This window comes from Rutidosis leptorrhynchoides, chromosome 2, assembly GCF_046630445.1.
Source record: "Rutidosis leptorrhynchoides isolate AG116_Rl617_1_P2 chromosome 2, CSIRO_AGI_Rlap_v1, whole genome shotgun sequence".
Lineage (NCBI taxonomy): Eukaryota > Viridiplantae > Streptophyta > Magnoliopsida > Asterales > Asteraceae > Rutidosis > Rutidosis leptorrhynchoides.
The window spans coordinates 383123980-383139119 of record NC_092334.1 but is presented as its reverse complement, the minus strand read 5'-3'; the positions used below and the strand labels follow the sequence as shown (position 1 = coordinate 383139119).

The 15140-nt window shown below is 33.0% G+C and overlaps 1 non-coding gene across 1 annotated transcript; it reads right to left on the bottom strand.

Annotated features, from left to right (window-relative positions):
• Positions 1 to 6497: 6497 nt before the first annotated feature.
• Positions 6498 to 6604, bottom strand: LOC139895105 (small nucleolar RNA R71). The gene has a single exon (XR_011775571.1). It is a non-coding gene; the product is annotated as a small nucleolar RNA R71 (small nucleolar RNA).
• Between the last annotated feature and the right edge of the window lie 8536 nt (positions 6605 to 15140).

The window sequence follows — 15140 nt, the reverse complement described above, 5'->3', positions numbered from 1 at the left end:
CCTGTAGATTCACTCAACATTGTTGTTGATCCATTTTGCGTGTTTTATTCTCAGGTATTAATTGCTTCCGCTGTAGAATATTGCTGTTACGTAGAAGTCAAGCCAAGCACTGGGACCAGAGTTAACATTCCGTTAAAGGGATTTTTGATGGGTGTTAAAGATGGTATCAGAGCTTTGGCTATAGGGAACTAGGATACATTAGTGTGTCTAATCGTAGGGCGCATTAGTGAAGTCTAGTCTATAGCCGTGTGTCTTGGATGACTTTTATACACCATACATGCACTATTTGCTTCACAATAGGACATGTATGGCTACACATTACATCACGTACATATACACCCTATACCCATATGATATGGACTTGAACTAAACGTTATACTACGAATCACATACGTACACGCAACGCGAGATTTAACTAAATTAAGTTGATTACGACATCTTGAACTTATGGAGTTATGTCGAATGGAAATGTGAGATAGCGTAATGTAATGACCGGGATTACATTACGGTAACTCATATAGAAGTTCCGACATCGCAAAATAAGGAATTGGGAGCGAGTCAAGTAGGTTACTTGGATAAATATCGTTTAGAACATAAACCGTTTAATTTCAAATATGAGTAGAAATTTACACTGTACGATTTAATTGTTATTATAACCTATAAGGAGCGTGTAATAACGTCACAATTCGTCACTACTCGACACTGTCCGTCACCCCTGATTTCGACTTGGCACTACGAAGACACTGCCTGGACATACTCATCATCTTATACCACTACTCCTTGCTATTTTTCATTGCTTACTACTACTCAACGCTGCCTCTCACTACTAGTCGCGACCGATCACTACTTCTCACTGCTTATCATTTTTGATCCACCGACATCTTACTGTAATTATTTCGTAAATGGAGTATAGACAAATCATATCTATCCAATAGACTTTGTCTAAACACTTTTCCTAAATTTCCTCCTTAAAATACGGAAATCTTTTTGCTATATATACGTATATCAAGGAGACGAATATATCATTCAGTATTCAACACCCATTCATAACAAAAACCCTTTATCCAATCATATAATATGGATTTCTCACTTGATTCCTCGAACTCCTCGAGCTCCAATGGCAGCATAATCGGAACGAACGAACCAATTAGTCATCATCAATTCTGGATGAATTTGGGATGGGTTCATAGTCGACTCAATCAATGGAGACGAGAAGAAGGCGATCCCTTCCACCAACCGAATTCACCTCTTGGTGAAGAACCTGAAGCACTTACCGGCGAACCAATCCGGAACACCATTTTTACCCTATTTCCAGGATATCCAGCCACGAATATCTAATATCCTGAATTCTAGATCTTATTCATCCACTTGTCCGAACCGCCAATCATCCCGGAATAGTAGAAGAAGTCAACGAGCTTCGCGCTCGAGTAGTGGCTCTGGAGAATATGGTGCGAAATCTAAGAGCATCAGCAGCACCGGCAGCATAACCAGCACCACCAGTACCATCAACATCACCACCAACAACATCAACTTCACCAACAACAACATCCGCATCCCACACCTCAACATCACACTCGGTACTTCGGATATCAACATCATACGCCCCATAGATACCAAGGAATATTAGTAATTGTGAGTTAAGATGTATTGACTTATTCTTCCTGAAAAAAATTATATATGTATACTTTATATATATATATATATATATATATATATATATATATATATATATATATATATATATATATATATATATATATATATATATATATATATGTATATATATATATATATATATATATATATATGGTTTGGAACAATAATAAATCTTTTCGTACTAAGATATTACGTGTGAATCTTAACCAGTATGTACTACTTGGTTAAATCATATCATTAATATGCTATGATGTACATCCTTCGTTAATGACTTAACAATCATTAATCACTGCTCCAGCACAATAAACTCCATTTCATAATAAACTAAGTGTATTATTCAAATACATGTTTGATTTTTCACTTCTATTTTCGATGTACTCGAAACTTTCTAGAAAACATTATTCGTGCCTTGTAAATTTCACAAGAACTCCACGAGCATCAATATCATATACCGAGGTATATCAATAAACAATGAACGATGAAGTATTGATTCATAACTTCATTAGCAAAATATTTCACGACAATTATGAAATCTCTAAGGCGTTGGAGATTATCTTCAACCGTAAATCAAATAAATTTAATATTATATTAACTCATTAAATTCACGATTACATTTGAAGAATATATATGAATATATATCTTCATAAAGATTGTAATTAAAAACCCTTCTGTACAAACTGTAAATTGTAAAAATATTTAACGGGTAGGTAAAACCCGAGAAATATTTATATCTTACATTAATATGTTACATTATACATTCTTCAAATTCTGATTCAATAATCAGTAACTATACTAATTACACTGATAATGCTAAAAACGAACATATATTTCATAGCATTATTCCTCAAGAAAGACAAGCTTTTAGTTGCAATTGTTCTATTTACAAGTGATATTCGTTTAAATAATAAAAGGTGAAGACAAAAGACAGATTCGACGAATTGAAGACGCAAACGACCAAAAAGCTCAAAAGTACAAAAGACAATCAAAAAGGTTCCAATTATTGATAAGAAACGTCTCGAAATTACAAGAGTACAAGATTCAAAACGCAAAATACAAAATATAAAATTGTACGCAAGGACGTTCGAAAATCCGGAACTGGGACCAGAGTCAACTCTTAACGCTCGACGCAACGGACTAAAAATTACAAGTTAACTATGTATATAAATATAATATAATATATAATTAATTATATTAATTATATATATATTATATATATAATAAAAACCGTCGGCAGAGAAAGACTCCAAGATGTGAGCTGGAATTTCAAACTCCGCGACTCGCGGAGTTTGAAGGCAAAATTCACCGCGAGTCGCGGAGCCCCAAAAATCAAAAATCCCTATAAAGCAAACCGAATTCTGATCAAAATTTCAATATCTATTTTCTCTCTTCTCTCATATATACGATATATATATATATATATATATAATTTATATTTTAATTTTAATTTTAATTATAATTCTAATAATAAGGGTATGTTAGCGAATGTTGTAAGGGTGTAAGTCGAAATTCTGTCCGTGTAACGCTACGCTATTTTTAATCATTGTAAGTTATGTTCAACCTTTTTATATTAATGTCTCTTAGCTAAGTTATTATTATGCTTATTTAAAACGAAGTAATCATGATGTTGGGCTAATTACTAAAATTGGGTAATTGGGCTTTGTACCATAATTGGGGTTTGGACAAAAGAACGACACTTGTGGAAATTAGACTATGGGCTATTAATGGGCTTTATATTTGTTTAACTAAATGAAAGTTTGTTAATGTTAATATAAAGATTTACAATTGGGCATCCCTATAAATTACCATATACACTCAATCGGACACGGGAATGGATTAATAGCCACTAGAATAATTAAAACAGGGGTGAAATTACATTCAAGGGTAATTGGTGTAATTGTTAACAAAGTGGTAAAACCTTGGTTTACACGCAGTCGATAACCTGGTGTATTCATTAAACAAAGTATTAAAACCTTGTTACAATTCGAATCCCCAATTAGTTGGAATATTTAACTTCGGGTATAATAATAATTTGACGAGGACACTCGCACTTTATATTTATGACTGATGGACTGTTATGGACAAAAACCAGACGGACATATTAAATAATCCAGGACAAAGGACAATTAACCCATGGGCATAAAACTAAAATCAACACGTCAAACATCATGATTACGGAAGTTTAAATAAGCATAATTCTTTTATTTCATATTTAATTTCCTTTATTTTATATTTAATTGCACTTCTAATTATCGCACTTTTATTTATTGTTATTTAATCGCACTTTTAATTATCGTACTTTTTAATTATCGTAAGTTTATTTTATCGCACTTTTATTATTCGCAATTTCATTATCGTTATTTACTTTACGCTTTAATTTAAGTCTTGTATTTATTTTATATTTTACATCAGGTTTTAACTGCGACTAAAGTCTTAAAATCGACAAACCGGTCATTAAACGGTAAAAACCCCCCTTTATAATAATAATATTACTTATATATATATATTTGTATTTTTAATAAAAGTAAACTAATATAGCGTTGAGCTTTGTTTAAAGATTTCCCTGTGGAACGAACCGGACTTACTAAAAACTACACTACTGTACGATTAGGTACACTGCCTATAAGTGTTGTAGCAAGGTTTAAGTATATCCATTCTATAAATAAATAAATATCTTGTGTAAAATTGTATCGTATTTAATAGTATTTCCTGCTAAAATTAATAACTATTTTATATACACCTCGCATAACATCAAGTATTTTTGGCGCCGCTGCCGGGGAACACTCTTAAACGCCGGAAGCGCAACGCTAATATATAAAAAAAAAAAAAAAGATTTTTAGTTACTTTTATTAAAAGTCGTTTTTGTAAAAATACGTTTTAAAAATTCAAAAATATAAAAAGAAAAACAAAAATATAAGTATTTTTTTTTAAGATTTTGTTAAATATTTAAGTTTTATAAGCTTCTTTATTTTTATTTTAGTTTATAAAAATATAAGTTTTATTTAAATATCTTTTATTTATATAAAAATAGAAAACAGAAAATAAAAATAAATAAATAAAGAAAAAAACGCGTCGAATATTGAAAGCTGTCATCTGAATTTTGGAACCCCGCGAGTCGCGGGGTTTGATGCTTTAAATACCGCGACTCGCGGAGACCATCTGACACACGGACAGAAGCCCTAATTCAGCATTAATTACGGGTATTAATTAATTATTATTATTATTTAACCCTAATAATTATTATTATTATTATTAGTTTTATTTTAACTTTTACTTTTTAATTAATTTGTATTTTTAGTTTAATTAATTTATTTAAATTGTAAAATTAGTAGTTTTATTAAAAATATAAAAATAATATTTTTATAAAAATTGTAATTTTTACAACTTTTTGTATATTTTTATATTTTGTACCTTTTTAATCGTTGTAGCATAACTTTTGTATTTTTAGCTCATATTTAATTTTAAACTTAGTTTTTGCTATAGTTATTTTTACTCCTATATTTTTAGGCTTTGCCGTAGAATTCCTTAAGTGCTTTTTCTTTAGACTAAGATTTAGGTGCTTTAGAATTTTGCGACGCCTTTTTAAGTTTTAGTTTCTTTTTAAGTTATTTCCATTTGGGATTTAGTTTTTCCTGTAAGCTTTAATATTTTTAGACCTTTTACTATGTATCAATTATCATTCCAATTAGTAATTTCAATTTGCGATTATAATTTTAAGTTAGTTGTAGTAATAAGATTAGGTTAGTTAAGTATTTTTAAGTTGTTATAAGTTTCTTTTATTTTTCCGTCACCTTTTATTTTTCAACCATTTTTTTTTCTTTTTCGACCTTTTGCGACGAACTCTTTTTCTCTCTTATTTCTCGCCATTCTAGTTTTTAGGACTTAGAATTTTTTCTACTTCTTATCTAAATTTCTTAAAATTACGAAAATTTATTTTAAGTGGTTAAATTGATAGACATCAAAATTTTCTGGTTCGTAGTAATAGTTGGATTTGTACGTGGACCGGGTTATTGGAGCCAAACAGTACTCAATTATATTGAGACCAAACGAATCCTGCCCCTCTGCTGCATCTTTTGGCTATTCGAAACGTGGGCAAAATCAGAAAAGTCTATTGATTGGATAACTTATTATAATTTTTCTTTCCTTTTAAAAACTAATAGGATATTCAGTGAATGTACCGAGCAAGACGTTCACCACCTTTTGTACGTTCACCACCTGTAACTAGATCAAGACATTAAGCAAATATTGTCGCCGTTGATTTTTCTTTAGAATCGTCATCTAGTCGAACAAGAACTCCAACTCAAATTTCCGATAATCCATCTTTTGAACCCGACTTCACAATTAAGAACCCGGAGCATATTCAAGGACAATTCCAAGATCTTGAACCACTAATTATTCCTCCTGAGCCACAAACCATTAAATCAGAATCCTCTAGTGATTCGTATTCAACAAATTCAATTATGGAAGTAACGGAACCTCTAAGTATGGAAGATCGAATGAGAGCCACACGCACGGGCCAAGGTCACGCCATTATTAAGCCAGAAGTTAATGCGCCAGATTATGAAATCAAAGGACAAATTCTACACATGGTAACTAACCAATGCCAATTCAGTGGTGCACCGAATGAAGATCCTAACGAACACCTTCGTACGTTTAAAAGAATTTGTACACTATTCAAAATCCGAGAAGTGGAAGATGAGCAGATCTATCTCATGTTATTTCCTTGGACTTTAAAAGGAGAAGCCAAAGATTGGTTAGAATCGTTACCTGAAGGGGCGATTGACACATGGGATGTCTTAGTTGAAAAATTTCTTCAAAGATTCTTTCCGGCATCTAAAGCCGTGAGACTTCAAGGAGAAATTATTACGTTCACACAAAAGCCAAATGAAACATTATATGAGGCGTGGACAAGATTCGGAAGGATGTTGAGAGGATGTCCTCAACACGGTTTAGACACTTATCAAATAGTACAAATATTCTACCAAGGTGTCAACGTTGCTACACGAAAAGACATTGACATAACAGCTGGTGGTTCCATTATGAAGAAAACCGCAACTGAAGCTTACAAAATTATTGATAACACAGCCTCCCACTCTCATGAGTGGCACCAAGAGAAAGATATATATCGTTCATCTAAAGCGGCTAGAGCCGATTCTAGCCATGACTTTGATTCCGTTTCCGCAAAAATAGATGCTTTCGAAAGACGAATGGAAAAGATGAATAAAGATATTCACGCAATACGAATCAGTTGTGAGCAATGCGGTGGACTACACTTATTGAAAGATTGTCACATTGAACCAACGATGGAACAACGAGAGAATGTTTCCTATATGAACCAAAGGCCGGGAAATAATTATCAAAATAATTATCAACCGCCAAGGCTAAACTTAAATCGAAATCAAAACATTCTTTACAATCCAAAAGGACCCGAAAATAACTGGTATAACCAACAAGGTCCGAATAACCAACCAACTCAAAACAACACTTTCAATCAACAAAGACCTGGCTTATATAAACCACAACAACAAACCGAAGAGAAAAAGTCAAATATGGAAGACGTGGTATTCAAGCTAGTTGAATCTCAAACACAATTTATTGAAACTCAAACCCAAACGAACGAGAGATTTGATCAGTCATTAAGAACTCAACAAGCTTCCATTTTGAATCTAGAAAAACACGTAGGTACTCTTGCTAGCATGATGAGTGAGAGGGAACAAGGAAAGCTACCGAGTAATACTGAAGTAAATCCTCGGAATGAGAATGTTAATATGGTTTCAACGAATTCTGAAAAACCAGCACCAGAAGATGGGAAGGGTTTAGATGAGAGTAACAATGAAGAAGTTACACCACCACCACCCGAGTATGTAAAGCCAGTGGTGGCACCATACAAACCACCCATCCCGTTTCCAAGAAAAGGAGTTGAGTATGAGCAAGTAATAAGTAATAAAGATTGTGATACTTCTGGAAAGAAGAAGAAGAAAAAGAATAAGAAAGTACAAGAAACAAAAGCTGTAGAAGTAAACCCAGTGAAGACAGTTCCACCAAAACTTCCACCTAGGGTAGGTGATCCGGGTGAATTTATTGTTCCCTGTCTACTTAGTGATTGTGTCATGTATGATGCACTAGCAGATTTAGGTGCAAGTGTAAGTGTTATGCCTCTTTCATTATATAAGAGATTAGGAGTAGGTAAGTTAAGTCCAACGGATATGAGTGTTCGACTCTTTGATCAAACCATTAAGCACCCAGTTGGAATTGCTGACAACCTACCCGTTCAAGTAGGCAATTTAACCTTTCTAGTCGAATTTATTGTCATTGACATAGAAGAGGACCCAAACATTCCTCTAATTTTAGGTCGGCCATTCTTAGCGTCCACCAAGGCGTTATTTGATGTAGGAAATGGAAGAATGACACTTAAAAGTGGTGACAAATCGATCACCTTTATGATTCAAAAGTCTAAATCTCCACCAGCCAAAACCGTTGAACCAGTAAAAACAATTGGTAAGAACCATGTGTTTTTACCAACTCCAGCGGTAATACTTAGCAATAATGAAACGCCTAAGTGTGGGGAAAATGAAGTAACACCTAATGATAACATGATAACAAAGAACCCCGTTGTTGATACGAAATTTAATGATCCCGTTATTAATAGTTCAATGAAGAAACTTATTAAACGGATTCGCGATGCTAGAACCAAGGGGAACTTTAAGTTATGTAACCGGTTAGTATCCAATCTATCACCTAAAGAAAAGGAGAAACTAGTTGAAATTGTGGAAATTACACAGGAAACCGACCAATGGCTTAAAGAAAAAGTCACGGATATGCAAGTTGATTATGGACCAAGAAAAATTAACGATGAAGTTAATCACAATTTTGACACCACGGCTACCTAAGTGTGGGGAGATTCAAATGTTCTAAAAAGAAAATGCTATCTAGAGTTAGTTGTTCTGTTCTCGTGTAGTTCCGAGAATGGAACCCGATTGGTCTTTCCCTAGCAGACCCTAAAGAACTAGTCTTCTCCCCCCATTCTGAATTTTTATTTTTTTTAGGTTTTTACAAAATGAAGACTGCCTGTGAACTAAACCATGGTCTAATGCTACACGCTTTGATCACTAAAAGAAATAATGATATACTCCCGAGTGAAATAGTATCAGTAATCAGAGAAAGAATGGACGGAGTTAGAAAAGAATCCAGATGCGAAGATAATAAGTTACAATTTGGTAAAGGAAAATCAAAATCCGCAGCGAAAAGAAGAGCACGACACCTAGAAAGATGTCACAAATGCGGAAAATGGTCACATGGAGGTAAATGTTCAAATAATCAAACCTATTCAAATACCGAATTTGTTACTTTATGCAGAGACGGACCGTTCATATGTTTAGAAGAAAAGATACTGAATGCTCGAGGTTACGCCTATGAAGCCATGGAAAACCAATTAAACCGACTATCTTATGAATGGGATAGATCATATAACTAAGAAATCTATTTCACAGGTATGTCTGTACAGTTTTTATTTTTATTTTTATTTTTAACCTTTTGATAATAAACGCTAATTTGTTCGCTAAAAAGTATTAAATTGGTATTGAATAAAATTAGGTTTGGCGACCGAAATTATTGATATCATTCAAAAATTTATTACATCACTGCGAAATTTAACGTTTATTCTTAAGGTATAAATATCTTTAAACAATCAACCCAAAATATTTCAAAAATTCGTCATGAGTTAAATTAGGTCTTGGAACCGAAATTACTTTACCAAAAAGAGGGGCGCATATTTTTGATAATATTTGATTGATTAAAGTGGGATAAAAAGACAAAAAGATTTTTAATTTTATTTTTACCATGTTTTTAAAATTAATATTTAAATCTTAAATTAATATTGTAAACTTTGTAAAAACAATATTTTTAAAATTATAAATATTTGAAAAATTAATATAAGTTTGGTATGAATTTATAAATTTTTAAATTAAGTTTGGTGTGAATTTTTAATTTTTAAAATATAAATTTTTAATTTTATGCATTTTAAATTTTAAGTTTGGTGTGAATTTTTAATATTATATTTAAGTTGTGTGAATTTAAAAACAAAAATTTACTTTATCTCATTAAGTTAAGAATATGATTTTTAAAATTCATCGTAAGTTGAAGACTATGTCTTTGAACCGAAATTGCTTTACCCGAGGGAGGGACGAGAACTTTTATTATCATTATTTTTAATCTTATTGATTTAAAGTATGCCAAAAACATTTAAAAAACCCAAAAATCTTAGCTTTTAAAACAATCGCTACAAAAAGACAAATTTTAAAATTTTGTCGAAGGACGGACTAGGACATCGATCCGAAACGAACTCGTCCTAAATAACAAGGGAAACAAAATTTTAAAATTAATTACTTAATTGTTTTAATAAGTTAATGATTAAAAAAAAATAATAATAAAAAATAAAATAAAAAAAAAATATACCAAACTCCGCGAGTCGCGGAGTTTGGAGGGTAAATCCCCGCGACTCGCGGAGGAGTCGGATTACAGAAAAAAAATAAAGAGCAGCAACAGCTCAGTTTCAACCCCAAAACAGAAAAACTGCTGCGAAAAACCCCGAAAACCCACCCAAAAACACCCCAAAAATCACAATTTTTAACCGTTAATCACCAAATCTTTTGCTAAAATCATGTTGAGAAGGATGCTATCTAAGAATTACTCAAGAAAAACGGTAAATTTCTACACCTAAACACCATTTAATCCGAAATTTGGTGTTCTTGAGCAATTTTTTTCCCAATTTGATTTTGATGCTTTTTAATGTAATTAGGCTTAAATTGTTTATGTATTATGCTTGTATAACCTAGATTGATGCTATTTAACATGATTAGAAGCCTTAAACTTCAAATTTTGAGTAATCTAGGGTTTGTGTTCTTGAGCAAATTTGGGGCTTTTTGATATAAAAAGGTTATGGCCGATTTTTGTCAATAATTGTTGCTAAATTGAGTAGTGTAACATGTCTAGGTAGTTAAATGATCCAAACTTTGAGCCTAAACATGATTTTGAGAATTAAAGTGGACTTTTTTTTTCAAGTCTAAAATTCATGAACTTGATTTTTGAAAGATAATGCCATTTGAGACTTGTTTAATTGCTAGTAATGATTATTTTGACATGTTATTTGAGTTGAATGCTTATGAACTTAGCGAACATTTTCGTATATGCTTATTTGAAAAAGTGTAGATTTGATAAAAATGTGAAAATGAGCTTAAGTTTGATATAAATTGATAATGTCATTGTAATTATTTTGATTGATGATTTTGCTGACACTAATGCATATTTGGATGCACAAAAATTGTGTTTGATGTGTTTTGCAGAATGAAAGGGGTGAATCTTCATCCCAAGCCCGCAATGCTCCTGCTGAGAATTTGGAACAACAGGAGGTGGATAACTACTACAAGCAGGATGTACCTCATCCAGTCATGACCTTTTCTGATATGCATTTGGAAGAGTTGCACCCGAACCTGAGATTTGACAGACTTTGGATAGATTATCCAAAATATCAACGGGGTTTGCATACTCTTCATTCTAAGGTTGTTGAGGTACCGAGGGTCATAGAATGGGGACCCTTAGAAGCTGTAGAATTGGCCGGGCCAATTAGGGAATTACTTGTACAGAGGTATGGTAATTCTTCTTTTAATGACTGGGTATGTTTATTCACCATACGTAGACCTGTATATAAAGTATGGTGTGAAGAATTGTTATGTAGTATAGAGTTGAATGATCGGGTAGCTAGTTTAACCGATCGTTCTTTTATTAGATTTTTGTTAGGCGGTTCGATGCGCCACATGTCTTTACTGGACATGGCTCAGGCTTTACGTATATATACGCCTGAGGAGTTAGCGTCTGCCGATTGTAGAGGATTGATACTAAACGGTAGAAAGATAGATGAGAATTTTGATACACACGGTGTGTGGAGTCAAATGACAAGCCATCACCGTTTCAAAGGGGGAAATTACTCTTATTTGGATATAGATAGAGCCGAATTAAGAGTGATACATAGGTTTTTAGCTAATTCGATTACACAAAGGGGTAAGAACAAAGAAAAAGTAAATGAACAGGATTTGTTTTACCATATGTGTATTCGAGACCCACAAAGCGCTGTAAGTATACCATATTGTGTGGGTTATTATTTATCAGCTATGGTTCGGGGGATGCGACCACATAGCATAATAGGAGGTGGTATTTTTATTACTTTGATTGGTGAATATCTCGGTGCGGATATAAGTCGGGGGGGATTATTACTAGAAGAGCCGGAACCCCGCGATACTATAGGTTTAAATGTATACCATGGTGCGAAAGTTTTGAAGAGGCGAAATAACGCCGCAGTACGATACCATGGTAGACATCCACAGGTGGAGAGAAACCAGCAGCAAGGTAATGTAGGAGGGGGGAATGAGATGCAAGAAATGCATAGGTTTATAGCTTCTCAGGAATACGAAAATGCTAGACAGAGAGCATTTGAAGATTGGCAAGTTCATCAGAACCAGATCATAGCTCATTGCCAACATATAGGTAGAAACTATATTCCTACACCGAAACCCATCTTCCCTCCTTGGTCTATAGAGATGCAGCCACCATATCCTACGTATGACCCTGCCGAAGCATTCTATAGCACTTATGGTTATGCCTGGAACCCCTATTGGTACCAATATCATCCTTAGTTTACTTATTTTTTTTTATTTTGTAATTTGTAATTATTGATACATTTAATATTTTTGTTAATATTGTAATCATTTTTATAATTATCTAACTTTTATTCTTAGATTTTAATAATTTTTTGAATGTGGGGTAATATACCAAACTTCAAAAATATGTATATATGTTTGCAGTTTATCTTATGTACACAACAGGGTAAAACAACGCATTTTCAAAGACTGGCATTAAGTTCAGCAAAAGCAATTAATTTTGACGACAAGATGCAAAATATATGTGAAATAACAACAAGACGGAATGAACAAATGATGTGCACCATTTATCATTCAGCAAACAAACGCCAATATATTTGGAAACTTTGGTAAAAATTTAATCATTTTCACACAAATCACCCTCAATAATTTAAATTGTTACTAATTTCTTGCAAATGAGGGCATTGCAAGATCTTAAGTGTGGGAAGGGGTTAAATTCTTTCGGATTTTAAAATTTTTTATCTTAAACACTTGGTTACCATTAAAAATACTAGTAAAGCAGTAGTTGTATTAGAATCTAGTGCTCTCTGATAAAAAAAGAACAGCCCTAGTCTTATATACTGACTACCCAATTCTAGTAAAATTTTTCAAAATTTTCAATTAAATGAACTAAAAATCATGTTTATACATATTTATGAACGATAAAACTAGGTTTTAACACCGAAATTATTGTTACCTCGGAAAGGACATAAATTGAGAAACAAACTAAAATGTCAAAATTCATTTAAAATGGAATAGAGGACGATAAAAAGGAAAATAAAAGCCAAGTGTGGGAGAATTTACCAAGTTATCTTAAACATATGTCACATATATCTGTAACAAATAACTGAAAATACTTTTGCTTTGGACTAAACTAAACTGTTTTACCCGATGAAAGAAAAGAAAAGATGGATCTACACGATGAATCAATTCCATCATTAAAAGGAAGTAAAGTCTTCCGAAAAAGACACGCGCTTCTTGATTTAGGTCATGAAGTTGTCGTCCAGACCAGCTGTAGGTTGACGAAAAATCTAGAAAAGTCATCACTAAAATCAGCAGGAAATCCACGGACCTCAGCATTAAACAGGGTCGCCAAGTGGTCAGATTTATCCTAACCATGAGAAGGATTTATCTCGTACAATGGGGGGGCACCATGCAAATTAGCTTGATAAGACTAATGAATCAGATCCCCAGAAAGGATAATGTCCTTAAAGATTAAAAATCAGCTTTTAAGACTGATATTACTCAATCCTAGAGATTGACCTTAAAGATTGAGAATTACAAACTCATGGAATTCGATGATATCTAAACTCGAGCTTAAACGAGAAAATATTTTGATCAAAATTATAAACCGATTTGTTTTCTGAAAACGCTATTTTCAATGCGTTCATTACCATTGAACGTAAAATCCTAGGAATTCACCTGGAATTCATTAGGTCACCTGAACTAAATCGGGTGTCAACCGTAAGAACGGTGGTTGCATAGTGGTCAAAGACAGGACCTTGTGCCAGACCGAAAAATTATAAGGGTGAGCTTTACTATTGCTCCTACCAAGGATAGTAATTGCGTCCGACACGTTATAGACCATAATTAAAAGCATGTCAGAGGACATTGCCTTAAAAGTTGCTTGTTCAACGCTTTCCTTTACAACCGGACGGTAGTTTGCCGAAAGGTAATATATGGAACAAGTAAACTGGACGTGTTGCTTTCCAAATACAAGGTTAGCAAGTGGGTGACACAAAACAGCAAGTTTTGAGCTAAAATTTTCAATTCTGAACCCCACCAAACCCACAAAAATATTTTGCAAACACCGGTAAAGGGTTATCCTGGAAAACTTATCTAGGGTAAAAACTAGATTTAATTTTCAAAAGATCAAATGTTTTCATAAAGATCCAATTTCCTTAATGGATCTAAATTTTTATAGTCATGTGGGACTGTAAACCATATCGTTACTACCATTGTTTATACCGCCGTATAGAAATCACTGATGTACAAAGTGTGAAAAATAAAGAAGTGATTCTAGTATTTCAAGACAATATTGCTTGAGGACAAGCAACGCTCAAGTGTGGGAATATTTGATAATGCTAAAAACGAACATATATTTCATAGCATTATTCCTCAAGAAAGACAAGCTTTTAGTTGCAATTGTTCTATTTACAAGTGATATTCGTTTAAATAATAAAAGGTGAAGACAAAAGACAGATTCGACGAATTGAAGACGCAAACGACCAAAAAGCTCAAAAGTACAAAAGACAATCAAAAAGGTTCCAATTATTGATAAGAAACGTCTCGAAATTACAAGAGTACAAGATTCAAAACGCAAAATACAAAATATAAAATTGTACGCAAGGACGTTCGAAGATCTGGAACCGGGACCAGAGTCAACTCTTAACGCTCGACGCAACGGACTAAAAATTACAAGTTAACTATGTATATAAATATAATATAATATATAATTAATTATATTAATTATATATATATTATATATATAATAAAAACCGTCGGCAGAGAAAGACTCCAAGATGTGAGCTGGAATTTCAAACTCCGCGACTCGCGGAGTTTGAAGGCAAAATTCACCGCGAGTCGCGGAGCCCCAAAAATCAAAAATCCCTATAAAGCAAACCAAATTCTGATCAAAATTTCAATATCTATTTTCTCTCTTCTCTCATATATACGATATATATATATATATATAATTTATATTTTAATTTTAATTTTAATTATAATTCTAATAATAAGGGTATGTTAGCGAATGTTGTAAGGGTGTAAGTCGAAATTCTGTCCGTGTAACGCTAC